This window comes from Nicotiana tabacum, chromosome 21 (assembly GCF_000715075.1).
Source record: "Nicotiana tabacum cultivar K326 chromosome 21, ASM71507v2, whole genome shotgun sequence".
Lineage (NCBI taxonomy): Eukaryota > Viridiplantae > Streptophyta > Magnoliopsida > Solanales > Solanaceae > Nicotiana > Nicotiana tabacum.
The window spans coordinates 76,194,463-76,215,261 of NC_134100.1; positions in this window are offsets into that span (position 1 = coordinate 76,194,463).

Sequence of the window (20,799 nt, forward strand, 5' to 3'; positions counted from 1 at the left end):
ATGAATATCCCAATTTTCAGACATTTTTAAAATTGCATCAACTTTAGCTTGATTAATTTCGATCCCTCGATGTCGGACAATGAAACCAAGGAACTTTCTAGAAGTAACTCCAAAGGCACATTTCAATGGATTCATCCTAAGTTGATACCTCCGGAGCAGCTCAAACACCATTCTCAAGTCTTTCAAGAGGTTACTCCTCTTTCTTGATTTTACCACCAAGTCATCACCATAACATTCGACATTCTTGTGGAGAAGGTTATCAAAAATATTCTGCATAACCCTTTAGTAAGTAGCACCAGCGTTCTTAAAGCCAAAGGGCTTTACCTTGTAGCAATAAATACCATTGGGGGTGCGAAATGCATTAAGCTCTTCATATTTTGGTGCCATGCGAATTTGGTTATAGCCCGACGAACCATCCATGAAAGACATTTCCTCATAACCAGTAGTAGCATCGACCATTAGCTATAGAATAGGAAGTAGGAAATCATCTTTCGGACATGCATTGTTCAGATCCCTGAAGTCACCGCACACTCGAATCTGGCCATTCCTTTTTCCTTACAGGGACAATAGTTGAGACCCATGTTGGGTATTTAACTTCACGATTAAAGCCAGCTTTGATGAGTTTGTTAACTTCGATTTCAATCAGAGGAACCAAGTTCGGTCTAAAGCGTCTTTGAGCTTGCTTAATAGGACGAGCACCATTCATGACTGCAAGGTGATTGACTTCTACTTTGCAATCCAAGCCAGGAATCTCTTTATAACTCTAGGCAAAGATATCCATATACTCTTTGAGTAACTCAATATAAGTGTTTTGTTCCTCATCTGCTAGTAAAGCACTTAGATAAGTGGGCCTCAATTCTTTATCAGTGCCAATGTTTACTTCTTTCAAAGCGTCAACTATTGTCTTTACCCATTCTTCAAGTTCAGGTGGAACATATTTCGTATCTTCATATTCTTGAGGATCCCTATCGTTGAAGGACATGTGATAACACGGTGCAACATCCTCCAATTTCTCGTCATCCTCCATTAGAGATGAAAAATCATGCCCGCCTTGTGTAGTAACATGATACGAAGAACCCACACTTTCTTCATATTAATCACGTTCCTTAGTGTAGACCACAATATATGGCTTTACCTTTAGTACTTCTTTACATGAAACCACAAGTTTTGTTTGTCGCTTCATTCTAAACGGAACCAAACTTTGGAAATCCTTAGAGATCTTTTGGATTCTAGGAGAAATAGGTGTTCTTGTATTTCGATAATTTCTCTTGAATTTGTTTCCCTTATTTAATGGACCCAATATCTCAAATACGAAAGTCCTCACAGTTGGTTTTCCAAGTCGATCAAAGACAGAAGGTCTGTTAGAAGCGACATATACATCTTCTACAGTGATATAATTACTGCTAGCCCTTCTTATGGAGATGCGCACTAGTGAGGGTTGTTTATATCCCAAAACTTCATGTGGTTGTCTCGTAGCAGCTTCTATTGGGAGCTTCCCTAACTTTGATGGATCATTAGGATTGTATCCAACCTTTTCAAATAACTTGTAAGCATTGAGATCAAAAACTTTATCCGTACGCTTCGTAGAAAGTACTATATCTTGTCGTGAATTCTGAGACACAGACTTTATAAGTAGCTTTAAAGATAACTTTATCACCTCAATATGCTTTATCGAATGAGTTAACCCCTTTAGCATGTTCGATTAGAGATTGGATGATTTACCTTCCTCTTTATTCTTTTTAGGGACATATTGGAGCGCATAAGTTACTTTCTTGCCATAAGACACAATATTCCCTCTATAAGATTTGTTCGAGTTGGGTGTACCTCCCCAGTAACAGGTTTGGCTATACTAGAAGTCACTTCAGCTCTTCAAGTAGAACTTTGCATGGTGAAGTGTGACTCAGCCTCAGTGAATGGCTTGTCATCAGTAACTATCTTCTTCTTGACTTCACCCTCGTATTACTTCAAACATTGATGGTGGGTAGATGGAACCACTTTAGTCTCGTGTATCCAAGACCTTCCAAGCAAGACGTTGTACGAAGTCTTTGCATCGATCACATGTAACCTTGCACTTGATTGCATATCTTCAATGGTGATTCCCAACCTAATAGCTCCTATGGCTCTTTGCCCCCCTTGGTTGAATCCTTGAATTATCAAATGACTTCTAAGAGTTCGTACATAGGAATGCCAAGTTCTTTCACCGTGCGAATTGGCAAGCTATTCACTAAGGATCCTTCATGAATCAAAATTTGATTTACCCTTTCATTGCACATATATCTAACTAGGTATAATGGGAGGTTATGGGGAGTGTCACCTAGTAGACGATCTTCATTCGTGAACGTAACTTTTTCCTCGCATGAATTAACTTCTTGAGGAATGGATTCGATAAGCTTTTTTGAAGATGGTTCCAATGGTAGGTCATCACTCTTATCTTCCTCTTTATCAGCATTGCAACAAGAGGCATCAATATCATCATGGGAAATCTTTGTGCTAAACCAACTTGGCAAGAACTCCTCCAAGATCACCGAATGTCGTGGCTTTTGAGGGTGGTACGCCTCCACTTTTGTATCATTCAAATGTTTAACTGGATTTTGCTTCCCTAGTCTTTTTACCATAATTTTCCTTGTTGGTTGTTCTATTGATTCTTTTCATGGGCTTCTTTTATGGCACCTACGACGAGTCACCAACGTCCAACCTTCATCCTCATTAGGCTAATCTACTTCGACTTTGTTATTCTCCGGCAATTCTTCATCTTTGATTTCTTTTAAACTGCATATCTCATCTAGAATGAATTAACCAAAGGTGATAGAGACTTTGTTCGCACTTTCCTTCTCATCTTCAAGCACGATCTTCTTTACACAAGCCAAGTCCATAATTTGTCCTTAAATAAAAAGCACTTCTCAAGAGGATGACTCACAAGTCTATGATATTTGCATTAATTTGGGTCATTAGTTTTTACAATTTCATTTTTCCACTTCATCTCTGAAAGCTCAATGAGCTTTAACTCAAGAAGCTCTTCAAAAATTGTAGGCACATCCGAATCTATAAATGGATACTCATTTTCTTGTATTTCTTTCAGAGTCAACTTTCCACTTGTCTTATCTTGAAATGAAGTGGATTTCATACTCTGCTTCTTGCTCACCTTCGTTGTGAACTTTACAAGTGATATGTTGACATTCATCGTTTCTTTGCTTTCAGACTTGGGTACGAACTTTCTCAATTTCCTGACTTCTTGCTTGTCGTTCCCTTTGCGAAGCTCATAGATAGGAAGCCTTTCATTTCCAGCGGAGGCCATGCTCAATTTCCTGTCATTGGCACGAGTTTCAAGTTCTTCAAATGTGCTAGGCTTGATACCTTGCAAGATGTTGCACAGTCCCCAATGCATGCCTTGGATGCACATATCTATGCCAGAAGCTTCACTAAGACTGTCTTTGCAATTGAGGCTTGCATTCCTCAACAATTGATGAATTTGATAACTGGTTCACCCTTTCGTTGACGAGTATTTATAAGTTCCACCATGTTCACAGCACGCCTTATTCCATAAAAGCGATTGAGGAACTCTTGCTCTAGTTGATCCCAACTATGAATAGATCCGGCCTCGAGGTCTGTATACCAATCAAAAGCATTTCTTTTTAGCGAGCAGACAAACTGCTTGACAAGGTAATCTCCATAAGTCCCAGCATTGTTGCATGTCTCAACAAAGTGTGTCATATGTTGCTTTGGATTACCTTTACCATCAAACTGTTGGAACTTTGGAGGTTGATAACCAACAGTCATCTTCAACATGTCGATCCTTGCAGTGTACGTCTTTGCGTATGTAAGGGAGGAATTGGAAGAAACTTCATACTTATTTTTGATAGTACCTTCAATAAACTCCTTTAGTTTATCGATTGGAATCATCCCTTCAGATGAGACAGGGATAGCCTTAGCGGATGCTACTTGTCTTGGGGGAGAATCACTCTCTTGAACTTCCTAGAGCTTGCCAGGTGCATGGGTGGATTCTTCTTCCATCAAGATTCCCACCCTATCTATTAGCTTTTCAATTCTAGGATCTTGCTTTTGTATGCACTTGGTCAAGCCATCAATTGCTTCTATCAAGTTTGTTAGTTGCTCCTCCACGGATGAAGCGTTCATCACCATTGCTTGCATGATTATTGTGGACGATGGAGAGTAACATGGATTGTCACATAGATTGATCTCGATTGACTCACGCTATGCGGTGTAAGTGGGGAGGATCCATAACTTGAAGCATCATCATCTTCCTTCAATACAAAGTTCTTGGATCCGGAGAGGTCAAGCAGAGCAAGAATTTTCTCAATCTTTTTAGCAACATTGCTTCGTCCTTCGGGTTCGTTTGTAGAAGATCTTGCTCCTTTTGACGATGAAGATCCGAAAATATGGGTTGATACGGACGAGACTTAGAGTGCTTGTTGTCTTAAAGAGCTTGCTTTGCTCTTTGTAGTTGGTCCAAAGCTTCCAAAGGTAACATTGATGATGCATTCCACATCAGCATAAAACCTAAAATTAACATTCTTGGTGGAAGTTGATCTGGAGTTAACCTTCTTTGAATCCATTTTGATGTTCTTGAACTTTGGTGATTGAAAAGTTGGGATGGAAGGTAGAGATTGTCCCACTAGGCATGCCAGAATTTGTTGACAATTAATTAGCGTCAAGAAAATATAATCGAGACCGAAATATATTGCAACAATCGTAGTTTTTTATTTCAAATGATTTGAGTGTTACAATATTTATGGTTCCTCTGATTCTTCGTCCTAATAGTAAATTAATTCACGGGCCTTTGAGCTTGTTCTTGAATATATATTTATTGTCACGAACGATGATCTTGATTTTAACTAGCACGAACTTTAATTTGAACTCGTACTCCTTGAACCTTGATTTGTTCTTCGTTCTTGAGCTTGAACTTGAATTCTTGAACTTGAACTTGATTACTTGAAGCTTAAAACTTGTAGAAATATTTACGGCGTTTGATCTACGAGCTCTCTCTTGCTTCTTGTTATAACTTCTGGTGTCTTTTTTGAATTATGAAGACCTTTATTTATAGTTGTGGGAGGGAAGAGTTATGATGAGAACAAATTTTTTCCGACCAATCAGATTGAAGAGTGACAAGGCCGCATTTGATTAGCCCGAACATGTCACTTGCACATGTGACATAGTTTCATTGGCCATTTAATTTGACGTAGCATGCCTTGTCATTTTGACATGTGAAACGATCCTATTGGTTCTTCCATTTGACTTGGCATGCCATGTCATTTCACGCGTGGCACCAAACTGGTCCTCTAGGAAGATAATATCTTGAGCCTAATGAAGTGGACTCATCATTTGTAGTCCAATTTAACTGGCTAGCCCAATTATATTGGACTTATATATCTAATCCAATTATATTAGCCCAAAATATTTATTTGAACTAATATATTAAAATATAATCCATGTTATTTTATCGATTTAAATTAGATAAAATTTAAATACTTACATATTAGATATGAACATTTTAAATTCTAGCTCAACTGTGTCAAAGTGCCAATGGTTCAGTTTTGAGGTGAATGGACTCTTGAAATAGACACTCCATCGAATACTTGAAAGTGATAAACAATGACTCTCCGGAGTTCAGTGTCTCGGGTTGGAATCCCCTCCAGTATAATTTTTTCCAGTTTTTCTCAATGGACTTGTTGGATGCTGCGACGTATCAATAAGAAAATTTAAAGGCCAAGATCTTCCTTTCTTAACTTCAATTGCGAACTTCCAGCAACATAAACTTACTAACTTCTCTTAATTCTACCATAATTCTTTATTCCCGTTTGTTGAAATTGCTTTTGACATAGAACCAAAAAAATCACAATCTCACTAAGTTCACAAATTTAAGAGGACAAAAGAGCAAAAATAGAAAGAAAATCACCAAAAACTTCCCTTGAAAGTATTGTGACTCCAATTATTTAGCAAGCACGATAAAGAAAAACACAAAAGATAAGGACAGAGAAGAACATGGTTTCGCCGTCTAAATGAACCGAAGAACGAAAGAAGAAGGAAAAGAATAGAAGAGACTCTTTGTTAAATGTAGCAAGATGACTGTATTTACCCTCAGAATCGAATAACAATTAAATTTATAAGTGGTTTTAAGGATATGCGGATTAATTTGACACAAAATGATAAATTGAGTTAGAATGGACAAGTAAAGATACAATAATTTCAAACCACGCGAGGAGGATCGTTCCAGCCTTGGTCAAGCATTCACCCTCGATTCGGACTCACAGTGGATAATTTTGAAGAGCGAGAGAAAAAGCTTACAATAACAGTGAAAATAACAATATATTGCTCTGGAATGCGTGTTACAATCTGTCTAATGAATTATCACACCCCCTTTATATAGTAGGGAAATCCAACTCTATGTACAATTCTATAAAATAAAAAAACATCTTCTGTTTAACTGATTGCCGGTTCTTCATCGATACATGTTGGTATCCACGCCGCGATAATCGGCCGGTCGCAGATATTATGGCCTTCTGTTGGTCATGCTTGATTGCCCGACATTGTCTTCTAAAGTCTTTCAAGATTTGGATCTGTAACGACCCGATCGGTTATTTTGAGCCCTACCGCGTCGTTTGGCAGTTTGAGGCCATGACTAGTTTCACTTCAGGTATTATGACTTGTACGCGTGGTCGGAATTTAATTTCGGGAAGTTCCGAGTTGATTTGGAGAGAAAATTCTAATTTCATAAGTTTTAAGTTGGAGGAATTGACTAAAGTGTGATTTTTGAGTAAACGACTTCGGAATCGGGATTTCAAGGTTCCAACAGGTTCGTACGGTAATTTTGGACTTGGGCGTATGTCCAGATCGGGTTTTGGATGACCCAGGAGCGTTTCTGCGCCTATTATGAAAGTTTGCATTTTGGAAGAATTTCATAAATTTGAGTTGAAGTGTATTTCAATGTTATCAATAACCGTTTGGGATTCCGAGCCTGGAAATATCTCCGTATGGTGATTTTGGTATTGGGAGAGCGTCCGGATGTAGATTTGGAGGTCCGTAGGTCATTTTGAGGTCATTTGGTGAAAGTTAGAATTTGGATGATTTTTGAGAAGTTCGACCGGGAGTGGACTTTTTGATATCAGGGCCGGATTACGATTCTGGAAGTTGGTATAGGTCTGTAATGTCAATTACATCAGACGTGATTTAATAGGTTTCGGCATCGATTGTAGGAGTTTGATGTTTTAAAGTTCATTAAGTTTGAATTGGAGGGTGATTCATAGATTCGATGTTGTTTGGTGTGATTTGAGGCCTCGACTAAGTTTGTGATGTGTTTTGGGACGTGTTACTATATTGGGTGAGGTCCCAAGGACCTCGGGTGGATTCCGGATGGTTAACGGATCAAGTTTGGACTTGGGAAGAACAGCTAAAACTTCCAGCTTCTGGTGTAACCGTACCTGCGCAGGGGAAGCCGCAGGTGCGAGCCACGAGTCGCAGGTGCGAAAGAGAGGAGGCTGTCCAGCAACCGAAGGTGCGGAACATTTGGGCGCACCTGCGAAGGCGCAAGTACAAAGAGGACAATGCAGGAGCGGGCGATGGGCATAGGTGTGGCGCATGGACCGCAGAAGTGGACGCGCAGATGCGCTACATGGGGTACAGATGCAGGACTGTTGGGCCAAGCTGGAGCCGCACCTGCGATGGAAGTTCCGCAGGTGCGAGAGGTCGCTGGGAAGTGTGCTCTTTTAAGAGCAGGATTTGGCCCATTTTCTTTCATTCTCTCTTGGTTTGAGCGATTCTTGGAGAGGTTCAAGTGGAGGTTTTTATCATCAATGGCAAGGTAAGATATCCCCACCTATTTTGAGTTAAATACATATTTTTTTATATGGATTCAAGCATGAAAATTGGTAGAATTGTGGGATTTGATAGAAAACCTAGAATTAATATTTTTGGATTTTGACCACGAATTTGGTCATGGAATTGGAAATAAATCATATATTTGAGTTTGTGAGGTTATGGGTAATGGTTATCTTCGAAAAGTTTCGGAATCCGGGCACATGGGCCCGAGGGTTGCTTTATCGATTTTTTGAGCGGTGTTGGAAATTGTTATAAATTAATTAATTATGAGCATTAGAGTATATTTTGATTGGCTTGCATCTTATTTGACTAGTTTTGGATCGACGGTCATCGGGTTGAGGTGTTAGGGCGGCGTTGGAGCCGTTTTTCGAACGTCGGAGTGATGCAAGTCTCCTGTCTAACTCTGTGAGGGGAAAATTGCCCCTAGGTGTTGTATATTGATGTGTGCTACTTGTTGTGGGGCTACGCACGAGCTAGGTGACGTGAGCCTATATATAGATACATTCATGTTATTGTCCGGGTAGTCTTAGGTCCACATCATGCTATAGCTATACTATTTAAGCAGTCTCTCGCCTATTAAATTCCTCTGTTTTACATTACTACTTGAGACTAGACTTGCTATTATAGAAACTTTACGATTTCAGGATTAGTCACCGAATAACTTTACTCCTCTTACGGCATGTTTCCGTGATATATATATACTTCATTGAAAGGTTTTGTTAAAAAAATTACAACCCGCATGCTTATTCGTGAGTGGGGTCAAGGACCCGTCAAATCTTCTTATTCTTACGTGATCGGGTCGTTCGCCTCAGCAAGATTTATGTACCACTCTTATGGCATCGGGTTGTTCGCCTCGGCAGGATTTATGTACCACACTCTTATGGGATCGGGCCGTTCACCTCAGCAAGATTTATGTGCCACACTCTCATGGGAGCGGGTCGTTCGCCTCAGCAGTTTAATAGATGTATCTATGGTTCAAGTCGTTCGAGCCTCGATAGTGCAATGTTTAAATATTTATGTTGGATCGGGCCGTATGCCTCGTCATTTCCTATATCATATCCTCATGGAATCGTACGTAATATTTGGCAAGAAGCCATTGTATCTGTGAGTTTTCCCGATTTGAGTTATGACAATCTGTTTAATGAGATCCACTATATGTATATATATGCTCCGGTTAATGAGGGAATTTCTAATGGAGAGCTTGAGTTCCTCGTAGAGAGGGGGAATTTGTACCACGTGATTTATACTTGTTTACCTCATTTATTTACTCTGCCTCATATTTACTTATCTCTTTACTGTACCTGATGTTATTGGACCACTAGTGAGTGTCTATGTCGACCCCTCGTCACTACTCCTCCAGGATTTGTCTAGATACTTACTGGTTAAACGTTGATTACGTACTCATGCTTTACTTGCTTCACATTTTGTGCAGGTACATATGTGACTAGTGGCCTTGTGAGAGCAGAGGCATGTATGCATGCGGGGACTTACGTGAGTTGCATTCCACATTACGACCCGTAGCCGGCAGAGTCTCCTTCAAAGTATTTATATTTCTCCTGTCCAAATTTGTATTTCGGACAGATGCTGTATTTTATTTTACATTCCTAGTTGATGCTCATGCACTTGTGATACCGAATTTTGCAGTGATTATGAGTTGTTCTATATTGAAATTGTTAAAAATATTATCATTTACTCTGTAAATTCCATCTTTTACTCTTTAATGGAAGGAAAATATGATTTCAAAATATTAAAACAAGAACCAAATTGAGTATTTATTGTTGGCTTTCCTGACAGCGGTGTCCAGCGCTATCACGACCTTTAATAGATTTTGGGCCGTGACAGGATCGATCTCGAATCACGACCCCGATATTCTCGAAGGCAGACAAAGTACCCCCGGATTCTGACTCGACGAGACCTTTGTTTCGAATTCGATCCTTCGCAGTCATATCTCGAGGTTGTTTTACCCTTATCGGAGTGTATCATGAGCCCGGTTTTTACCCTTATACAGATAGCCCCCTCGTTTCTCGGAAAGCAAGCTAATGAGAAACGACATGAGCATCCCGATTCCTTCTTCAATACACCGTGACATAAATGACAAAAAGCCCAAAACGTCTCGTCAGTCATGTCATAATGGCATTAAATGCGCGTCAGTCGCCGGTCGGTTGTCCCTGGCGGTGAAACTTCGTGGATCAACTAGAAATAACCCCTTTTTCGTTCATTTTTTACTTTACATTAAACCGTCTACCCTCGTATCCTCAGGATTTCACTACTCTTTTTCACATTCTAGCATTTTTACCTCTATTATTCGAGATTCCTTTGAAATTTTACTCCTCATCTACTCATGCCAACACATCTGAGCTTCCAGCTTTCAACCTTTCCCTATCTCTTTCAAGCTTTCTCCTATAACAATGGCAAAAACCTCAAAATATGTTCCCCAAATGGTCGCTTCTACTTCCCAAATGACTACCAAAACTACTTCTGATATGGTCGACCTTGGGAGACCTGCTGCTAACGTGGTTATCGATGAACCGGCTCTTGAACCTCCCCTGAAGATGTTCATTCTCGTAGGTTGTTCGATCGCTGACGACTTCAAGGTCAAGAAGCCTTCTTCAGTACAAGGTCTGCATGAGGATGCCTCAAGATACATTTGCTCAATCACCGAAGAGGACCTGCCCATGTTCCAAAAATATTGCAACTGGGCCGACAAGTACATTGTGGTTGCTGACTTCGAAGAGGCCATTACAACCCATGTCGAGCGATATCTGAGTGTCTACACTTATCCCTTTACATTGGGCCTGGTGGACTCAGTCATCTTAGACTTCTGCAGGAGGTATAACGTATGCCTCGACCAAATTCACCCCTCACTATGGGGGATCGTGATCCTTCTCCGATATTATATGAATAAAATTGATTCGTGCACCTTCACCATTGATTATCTGCTCCGTTTATGCAGTCCCCGAATCTTTCGGGGGGGGGGGAAGGACTGATAATGCTTGCACATTGGGCCAACAAAGCCCCATTTTCGAGCATCGATGAGGACCGGGATCGAGGTTGGCAGGGTCATTTTGTCCGTGTGAGGACCTCGTATTTGATCCTGGCCGAATTCAGACCATTCCCCGAGAAGTGGAATGCATCACGTAAGTAAAACGTTCCCTCGAATGTTGATTTCGTGTTCATCTCTCTTTTTCTTATTGGTATTCGTAATCGTGCAGCTGTCGCTCGAGTCCCAAATATTATCCCTCGACTCAAGGAGCGGGTCGAAGGTATTGTCTCACAGATGCCCTACTCCGAGCGCTCGTGGCAAAAACTCTCGAAGGGCCGTTGGGAGGCCCGTTCCCATGGTAAGATTCTTTTCCCGAAGAGGTTGTGTTAGGCATCTTATCTTTGCATTACGTTCTTATTATTTTTCCTTTATTTCCCTTTTGCAGGTTTTCCTAAGACCGTCGAACTTAGTCCCTCGGTTGGGGACGAGGACCTACCTGCCAATTCTTTCACTTCGGGACAACCCGGAGCCACAACATGGGAGAAGAAAAGAAAAAGGGCCCCGAGTTCACCAAGCTCGAAGAAAAGAAAAATGAGAAGGAGGCTGGTTCATAAGCCAAAGGAAACCTCCACCTCCCGAGTGCTTGACTCGGAATCACTCTTCCGGCTCAGAGACGAGCCCGAGGAGGATGACTTCCTTATGGCCCATGAGCCATCTGTCCCTGAGGAATAGGTGGCAGCCGAGGGGTAAATGACTGAATCTAATCCCCCTCAAGTTTGCGAGGCTGATACCGAGGTAAGGGCCGAGGACTCGCGAGATACTAGCCCTGCCCCGCCCGACATTATAGATATTTCGGGATCGCCTTCTTTCAAAGAATCAATGTTCGATAAAGCCCGAACGATGAAGGAGCAATCCCATGAGGATGTCCATGGAGCAGATGATCCCTTCCGAGGCTTTTTTGACAGTATAGACTCATCCGCCATGGAGGATTTTACCGGTTTGGGTGACTTAGAGGTTCCGAAGAAAAGTCCACCTTCGTAGCCTGGCGGGTCGAGCTCGAACCCGAGATTAACCAATCGGTTCCCCGCTCCGAGCACGGATCCTGGTCGGAAGCGGACTGTCGTTATCACCATTCCCAAGGATACCCGGATCCTTTTCTCCCCCGTAGGGATAGCCATTTACCTCCAATGTCTGGTAACCAAAGAAGACCATGCCAAAATGAACGAGGTAGACGCGCCATGCCTGTTCTAAGAAGCACAACAGGCGTTGAACCGGGTAATTCTTGATAATTCTCGATGATTCTAATATCTTTTCTAATATTTGAACTAATTTTTGATGTCTAATATCTTTTCTCATATTTGGAGGCCTCGGTGCTCCACCACGAGACCTTCCTCCTATATCGGGATGAGCTGAGCCAACTCGAGGTCGAAGTCAAAGAGCTTGCTGAAAAGAGAGGCATGTATAAGCTTCTCAACGAGCAACGTGAAGTCAAAAGCCTCCGAGCCGAGTTGGACGCGGCTCATAAGGAACACGCTGACCTGTTAGAACGGGTAAAAGTTTTTGAAGTTAGTGATGATGAGCTAGGCACGGTGTCTAACGGTCAAAATCCACAGGTCCTGCAGAAGGTTGATTAGGTCGACCAGCTCCGGGATGAGATGGATTAAGTCAAGGTGTCACGACCCGAAATTCCCACCTTCGGACCATGATGGAGCCTAACATTTCACTTGCTAGGCAAGCCAATGTTAGAATAATATTATCCATTTTAAAATAATTTTTAAATTTATTAATAAAAAAGAACCAAATACGAAAGTAAAGTCTGAAATGTAGTGAATAATCTATAAAAATAACGGTGTCTAAATACCATCCCAGAATTGGTGTCACAAGTGTACGAGCTTCTAGAATAATACAAATAAAGGTCTGTATAAAATAAAGCTGTCTGAATACAAACGCACAGCTAAAGTAAAGTAGATGGGGACTACAAAACTGCGGACGACGTGCAGTTATACCTCAAGTCTCCTATGGGTAGCTGAAATCCGAGCAAGTCTATGGTACGCCGCTGGGACCAACTCCGAAATCTGCACAAGTAGTGCAGAGTGTAGTATTAGTACAATCGACCCCATGTACTGGTAAGTGCCAATCCTAACCTCGACGAAGTAGTGAGGAGGCTAAGGCGGGTCACTTAAAATAACATGTACGCAATAATAGTAATAACAACAATAATAGAAATAAATCAGGTAACTCATTTTTAATAGTGGAAGCCAATTCGGCAGTCATAATCAATTATTATTTCAACTAATTTCCGTTGTAGTGTGCAACCCGTTCCCATAATATATTCATTTTCAACCCTCCAATATATTTATTTTAATCAAGTATTTCAATCCTTCAATATATTTCTTTTAAATCAAGTATATATATAGACTTTTTAAATAAGTCTGTTGCGGCATGCAATCCGATCCCCCCAATATGGACTTTTTAATAAGTCTATTGCGGCGTGCAATCCGATCCCCTAATATAGACTTTTAAATAAGTTTGTTGCGGCGTGCAATCCGATCCCCTAATATGGACTTTTAAATAAGTTTGTTGTTGTGTGCAACCTAATCCCCCAATATGGACTTTTAAACAAGTTTGTTGCGGCGTGCAACCCGATCCCCCAATATGGACTTTTAATAAGTCTGTTGCGGTGTGGAACTCGCTCCTCCAATATATTCATTTACCAATTCTTATAAAAGAAATTTTCCCAATAAATGCAACAATTAATATGAAATTATAAGACAACAAGAATACAATAATTATGATTTAATTATGAAACAAACAATGACAAATAAAAATTTATTATGAAAATCAAGGAGAACATAGGCAGTTTAATATTCAATATGCTAAATGTCAAGTAGTAATTAAGAAACATAAATCAAATAAACATGTAACAATTATTGCAAGAATTCAAGAATTAATATTTGACAAAGAAAAGGAGAGAAACAATTATTATAATAAATAATTCGTGTCTTATAATAATTTAAGATGTTTAAATAATTAGGCAACCAATTAAATTGATAAAGTATAGGCACTCGTCACCTTGCCTATACGTCGTTGCACATGAAATTCACATAGCAAATAATTCAGGGGTTCTATTCCCTCAAGTCAAGGTTAACCACGACACTTACCTCGCTTTGCAATTTCAATCAATTACTCGACCACAACTTTTCCTTTTAAATTTATCTCCAAAAGCTTCAAATCTATTCACAAACAATTCGATATACTCAATACAAATGACAGGAATTAATTCCATATGAATTTACTAATTTTCCGGATAAAATCCAAAATTCACTTTAAAAATTGATAGTGGGGCCCACTTCTTGAATCTTGAAAAAACTTACGAAATTCGAATTTTCATTCCGATACGAGTCAAACCATATAAAAATTATCCAATTCCGATGTCAAATGGATCTTCAAATCATAAATTTTTATTTTTGGAAAGTTTTACAAAAATTCCAATTTCTTCCATCTAAATCCGAAATAAATAATGAATATAGACATGGATTTATGAAATGTAATCACTTTTGGTTATATAACACTTACCCAATTTAAAGTAGTGAAAAATCTCTTTGGAATCGCCAAAATCCGAGACTCAAAACTCAAAAATGAGTAAAAATGGCTAAAATCCAATTTTATATGTTCTGTCCAGCATTTCCGCTTCTGGGGAAAATTGACCGCAGGTACAGTTTCTGTTTCTGCGAAAAATTGACCGCTGGTGTGGTTTCCGCTTCTGCGGAAAATTGACCGCTGGTGCGGTTTCTGCTTCCGCGGAAAATTGACCGCTGGTGCGATTACACCAGAAGGCCAAAATTTCAGATTTTTCCTTAAGTCCAAATTTTGATCCGTTAACCATCCGGAATCCATCCGAGTCCCCCGGGACCTCAACCAATTATACCAACAAGTTCTAAGACATCATATGAACTTAGTCGAGACCTCAAATAACATGAAACAACTCTAAAATTACAATTCACATCTCGATTCAAACTTTTGAGTTTTAAAATTTTCAATTTACAAATCTTGTGCCGAAACATGTTCAATGAATCCGGAATGACTTCAAATTTGGCACACAAGTCATAAATGACATAACGGAGCTATTTCAATTTTCGGAATCAGATTCCGACTCCGATATCTAAAAGTCAAATCCGTGGTCAACTTTGAAAATCTAAGCTTTTAAATTTTTAGTTTCTTTTAAATGGTCATAACTTGAGCTAGGGACCTCCAAATTAAATTCCTGGCATACTCCCAAGTCCCAAATCACGATACGGACCTACCAGAACTATCAAAATACTGATCCAGGTCCGTTTGATCAAAATAATGACCAAAGTCAACTCAGTTGAGTTTTAAGGCTCTATTTCATATTTTAGTCCATTTTTCACATAAAAACTTTTCGAAAAATTATATGGACTGCGCACGCAAGTCGAGGAATGATAAATAGTACTTTTCGATGTCTTAGAACACAGAATTACTTATTAAATTTAAAGATGATACATTGGGTCATCACATTCTCCACCTCTAAAACAAACGTTCACCCTCGAACGAAGTTAGAAAAAGTACCTGAGCTGGAGAAAAGGTGTGGATATTTACTCCGCATGTCCGACTCGGACTCCCAGGTTGATGCCTCTACCGGTTGACCACTCCATTGCACCCAAACTGAAGGATAACTCTTAGACCTCAGCTGTCGGACCTGCCGGGGTAGAATAGCCATCGGTTCCTCCTCGTAAGTCAAATCTTTGTCCAATTGAATTGAGCTGAAATTTAACACATGGGATGGATCTCCATGATATTTCTGGAGCATAGACACATGGAACTCTGGATGAACCACTGATAAACTAGGTGGTAATGCAAGCATGTAGGCTACTTCACCCACCCTTTCAAGAATTTCAAAGGGTCCGATATACCTAAGGCTCAACTTGCCCTTCTTTCCGAACCTCTTTACACCTTTCATAGGTGAAACCCGGAGCAATATTCTTTCTCCAACCATGAATACAATATCACGAACTTTACGGTCGGCATAACTCTTTTTCCTAGACTGAGTTGTGCGAAGTCGATCCTGAATAATCTTGACTTTATCCAAGGCATCCTGTACCAAATCGGTACACAACAACCGAGCCTCTCCTGGTTCAAACCAGCCAACTGGTGAACGATATCGCCTTCCGTATAATGCCTCATATGGAGCCATCTGAATTCTCGACTTGTAGCTATTATTATAAGCAAACTCCGCAAGTGGCAAGAACTGATCCCAAGAACCTCCAAAGTCTATAACATAAGCGTGAAACATATCTTCCAATATCTTAATGGTGCGCTCTGACTGCCCATCTGTCTGTGGATGAAATGTTGTACTCACCTCAACTTGCATGCCTAACTCACATTGTACAGCCCTCCAAAAGTGTGAGGAAAAATGCGTACCTCGATCTGAAATAATAGACACGGGCACACCGTGAAGGCGGACAATCTCACGAATGTAAATTTCAACTAACCTTTCTGAAGAATAGGTAACTGCCACTGGAATGAAATGTGCTGACTTGGTCAACATGTCCACAATGACCCAAACTGCATCAAATTTTCTCTGAGTCCGTGGGAGTCCAACAACAAAATCCATAGTGATACGCTCCCATTTCCACTCAGGAATTTCTAACTTCTGAAGCAAACCACCAGGTCTCTGATGCTCGTACTTAACTTGCTGACAATTCAGACACCGAGCTACATATGTAACTATATATTTTTTCATTCTCCTCCACCAATATTGTTGCCGCAAATCTTGATATATTTTGGAGATACCTGGATGAATAGAATACATGGAACTGTGAGCCTCTTCAAGAATTAATTCACGAAGCCTGTCAACATTAGGCACAAAAATACGACCCTGCATTCGTAGAACTCCATCTTTCCCTACAGCGACCTATTTGGCATCACCGTGCCGTACCATTTCCTTAAGGACAAGTAAATGAGGATCATCATATTGACACTCTCTGATGCGCTCATATAAAGAAGACCGAGCAATTGTGCAAGCTAGAACCCGACTGGGTTCTGAAACATCTAACCTCACGAATGGATTAGCCAAGTTCTGAACATCTGCAGCTAACAGCCTCTCACCAACCAGAATATATGCAAAACTGCCCATACTCACAGCCTTTCTACTCAAAGCATCGGCCACCACATTGGCCTTTCCAGGGTGATACAAAATGGTAATATCATAATCTTTCAACAATTCCAACCATCTTCTCTACCTCAAATTAAGATCTTTTTGTTTGAACAGATACTGAAGGCTACGATGATCAGTAAATACCTCACACGAGACACCGTAGAGATAATGCCTCCAAATCTTCAGCGCATGAACAATGGCTGCCAATTCTAAGTCATGAACATGATAATTCTTCTCTTGAACTTTCAACTGCCGCGACGCATATGCAATCACCCTTCCATCTTGCATTAATACTGCACCAAGCCCAATGTGTGATGCATCACAATATACCATATACGATCCTGAACCTGTGGGTAATACCAACACTGGCACCGTAGTCAAAGCAGTCTTGAGCTTCTGAAAGCTCAACTCACACTTGTCAGACCATCTGAATGGGACACCTTTTTGGGTCAGTTTGGTCAATGGGCATGCTATAGATGAAAACCCTTCCACGAACCGACGATAGCAACCTGCTAAACCTAGGAAACTCCGGATCTCTGTAACTGAAGTAGGTCTAGGCCAATTCTGAACAACCTCTATCTTCTTAGGATCCACTTTTATGTCTTCTGCCGATACAACATGCCCCAAAAAGGCAACTGCATCTAACCAAAACTCACATTTTGAAAATTTGGCATATAACTGATTATTCTTCAAAGTATGAAGCACACTCTGAAGATGTTGCTCATGCTCCTCTCGACTGCTGGAGTAAATCAAGATATCATCAATGATTACAACTACAAAAGAATCCAAATAGTGCTTGAATACCCGATTCATCAAATCCATAAATGCTGCTGGGGCATTTGTCAACCCAAATGACATCACTAGGAATTCGTAATGCCCATACCGAGTCTGAAAAGCTGTCTTAGGGACATAAAATGCCCTAATCTTCAACTGATGGTAATCAGACCTCATAATTATTTATCCAAATTAACGAGTCACATTTAATGCCACCTGGGCGGGCACCTATCTCGTAGGTTAAAACACAATAATTACAACACAAATTTGGAAAGTATGCACAGAGAATTTCATACAAGAATTTTCAATTAGGCTTAACAGGCATGACTCCCTATTATTGCTATAGTACAACTTTAATTTCACAAGGGAGAACTTAAACACAAGAATTTTCCTCACAAGGATCTCGTCTTTATATAACTTCCACCGCAGCTCGTAGCCCAGTTTAAACATATCAATTTATATTAAAGTGTGAGGATCTCGTCCTCAGTTCCGAATCACAAATAATATGCACATCGTGCCAATCAAAATTTTCCATTTTCTTCTTTTAAATAATTTTGGTTACACCAAAACACAACACATAATGAACCCCATACCGGTAGGGCATATAATTCATAATTTATAATTAATTATCCAGAAATTACATCAAAACTTACCGAAATGAGTACCAGAAAGCCACCTTTAGCCTCACAGCTCTTATTAGAGTCCAACATGGAATGATAGGCGTAGTTATCTCCATTGAACATACCAACAAGAGTAAACACATAAGTAGATTATAGAATTATGAAGCTCACTCATAAGTGGAGCACAATAGGAGGACTCGTCTCGATACTCAGAACCGAACCAAGTTAAGGAAATTATTCCTTTATATTAAATCGAGGTCATACCTTAATGACACCATCTGATATAATGACCTCCGCCATACCATAAAATAATTATATATCAATGGCCGGGTCTCCACCTCTAGGACGCCTTCTACCCGCCTGTCCTCCACCTCTAACTAGTCGTGTGGGTGGTGTAGTAACTTCAATGGGGCACGTAGCCTGAGTGCTTTGATGAAATATGTCTCTCCCAAGTTTGGGACAATTTTCTCATGATGTGCCTAGTATCACCGTATTCATAACAACCCCTTTGCGGGTTTGGCTGCTCATATTGAGTTTGTGCCAGATAACTGGAATAACCATTGTAGGAAACTCATGTCGGTGGTGCATTAAAAGAACTTACTGGAGCACCCCGAGTAATCCGATGTGCGAACTTGGCTGGCCGACTACTCGAGCCCCTACCATAAAGATTTATACTCGTAGAGTAGAATCCACTGAATCCTCCAAAACCTCGAGACATCTTGGTCTCCTTAGTTTCCTTTTTCCTTACCCGAACATGTTCTAATATCTTGGAATTTTCTACCACTAGTGGAAATGAAGTCGTACAAAATTTTACGATCATAGTTGAGTCCTTTAATGAGTCTGTGGACTCGCTCCCTGGCTGTAGGAAGAAAAGTAAGAATATGACGGGCTAACTTATTGAACTTGATGGCATATTCTGACATTGTCATAGTGACCTAATGCAATCGTTCGAACCAAATGCGCCACGCATTACGAAGAGTCTGGGAAACAAACTCTTTCAGAATCATTTCTAAGAACTGAGCCAAGTGGGCGGTGTTGCATTGTCTGGTCTACCCTCTTCATAGACTTGCCACGGACACCTGTGGAGAATTATCTCTCCCAAGGACAATTTCTTCTTTTGTTAAGCTGACTCAACACTGTTGAGCTGGCCCATTTCTTAACATACTCTTCGATTCTTCTTTGGGGTAACCTTTACCCCTATTTATATACAATGGTTACAAAAGTAGAGCTCCATAGAGACAATTCTTAGAACGAACCACATAGTCCAAAATCTTGTCAACCACTGTACTTCCTCTTAAGCACCCCAAAATCCGCAATTGTGACGTCCACGCTGAGTAGACCTTCTCTAAATTTAAAGTTGTTTCTCTAACTCTTTTGGTACTGAAGTATATGATTATTAAACTAGGCGAACATACCGCAAGTCCCAACCTTATCCTCTACAAAATCTCAGGCCTTAAACATGTGTAAATTGTTGGGGAACCTTTCAGTACCACATATATACATTGCAGTCCAAAACTAATATAACACATGACCCCGCAATCCATCCATTGATAGTGGACTTCGCCCACTCGGTGCGAAGTCATAGTTCACCACGTCCGATGATCCATAATATTAATCTTCACAGCTTGTATAAATCAACCAGATGCCAAGGTCCGTTTCACCCTCCCCCCACATGATTCACTGGGTTGTCTCTCAATGCGTTCGCGTCTTCAGTCAGAACCATATGTTGAGGCAATGTTTGAGCATTTCTAGCTCCCTCGTAGTCCATATGCGACATCATGAACCGTCGACGCACAACTGATACCGAGTGCATAATGTCATACACAAGTGGATACAAAGGAATACGAGATATATGTTTCAAGCTAAATCAATGCCGCACGATAAGGAATGGAAGAAGTGATATTGTTCCTAAACTTCATAGCCTTTGAGAGATAAGTACAGACGTCTCCGTATCGATCCTTCTGACTCTACTAAGCTTGCTTGTGACTCGTGAGACCTATGTAACCTAGTGCTCTGATACCAACTGTCACGACCCGAAATTCCCACCTTCGGAACCGTGATGGCGCCTAACATTTTACTTGCTAAGCAAGCCAACGTTAGAATAATATTATCCATTTTAAAATAATTTTTAAATTTATTAATAAAAAAGAACCAAATGCGGAAGTAAAGTTTGAAATGTAGTGAATAATCTATAGAAATAACGGTGTCTAAATACCATTCCAGAATTGGTGTCACAAGTGCACGAGCTTCTAGAATAATACAAATAAAGGTCTGTATAAAATAAAGTTGTCTAAAAACAAACACACAGCTAAATTAAGTAGATGGGGACTTCAGAACTGCGGACGCCGTGCAGTTATACCTCAAGTCTCCTATGGGTAGCTGAAATCCGAGCAAGTTTATGGTACGCCGCTGGG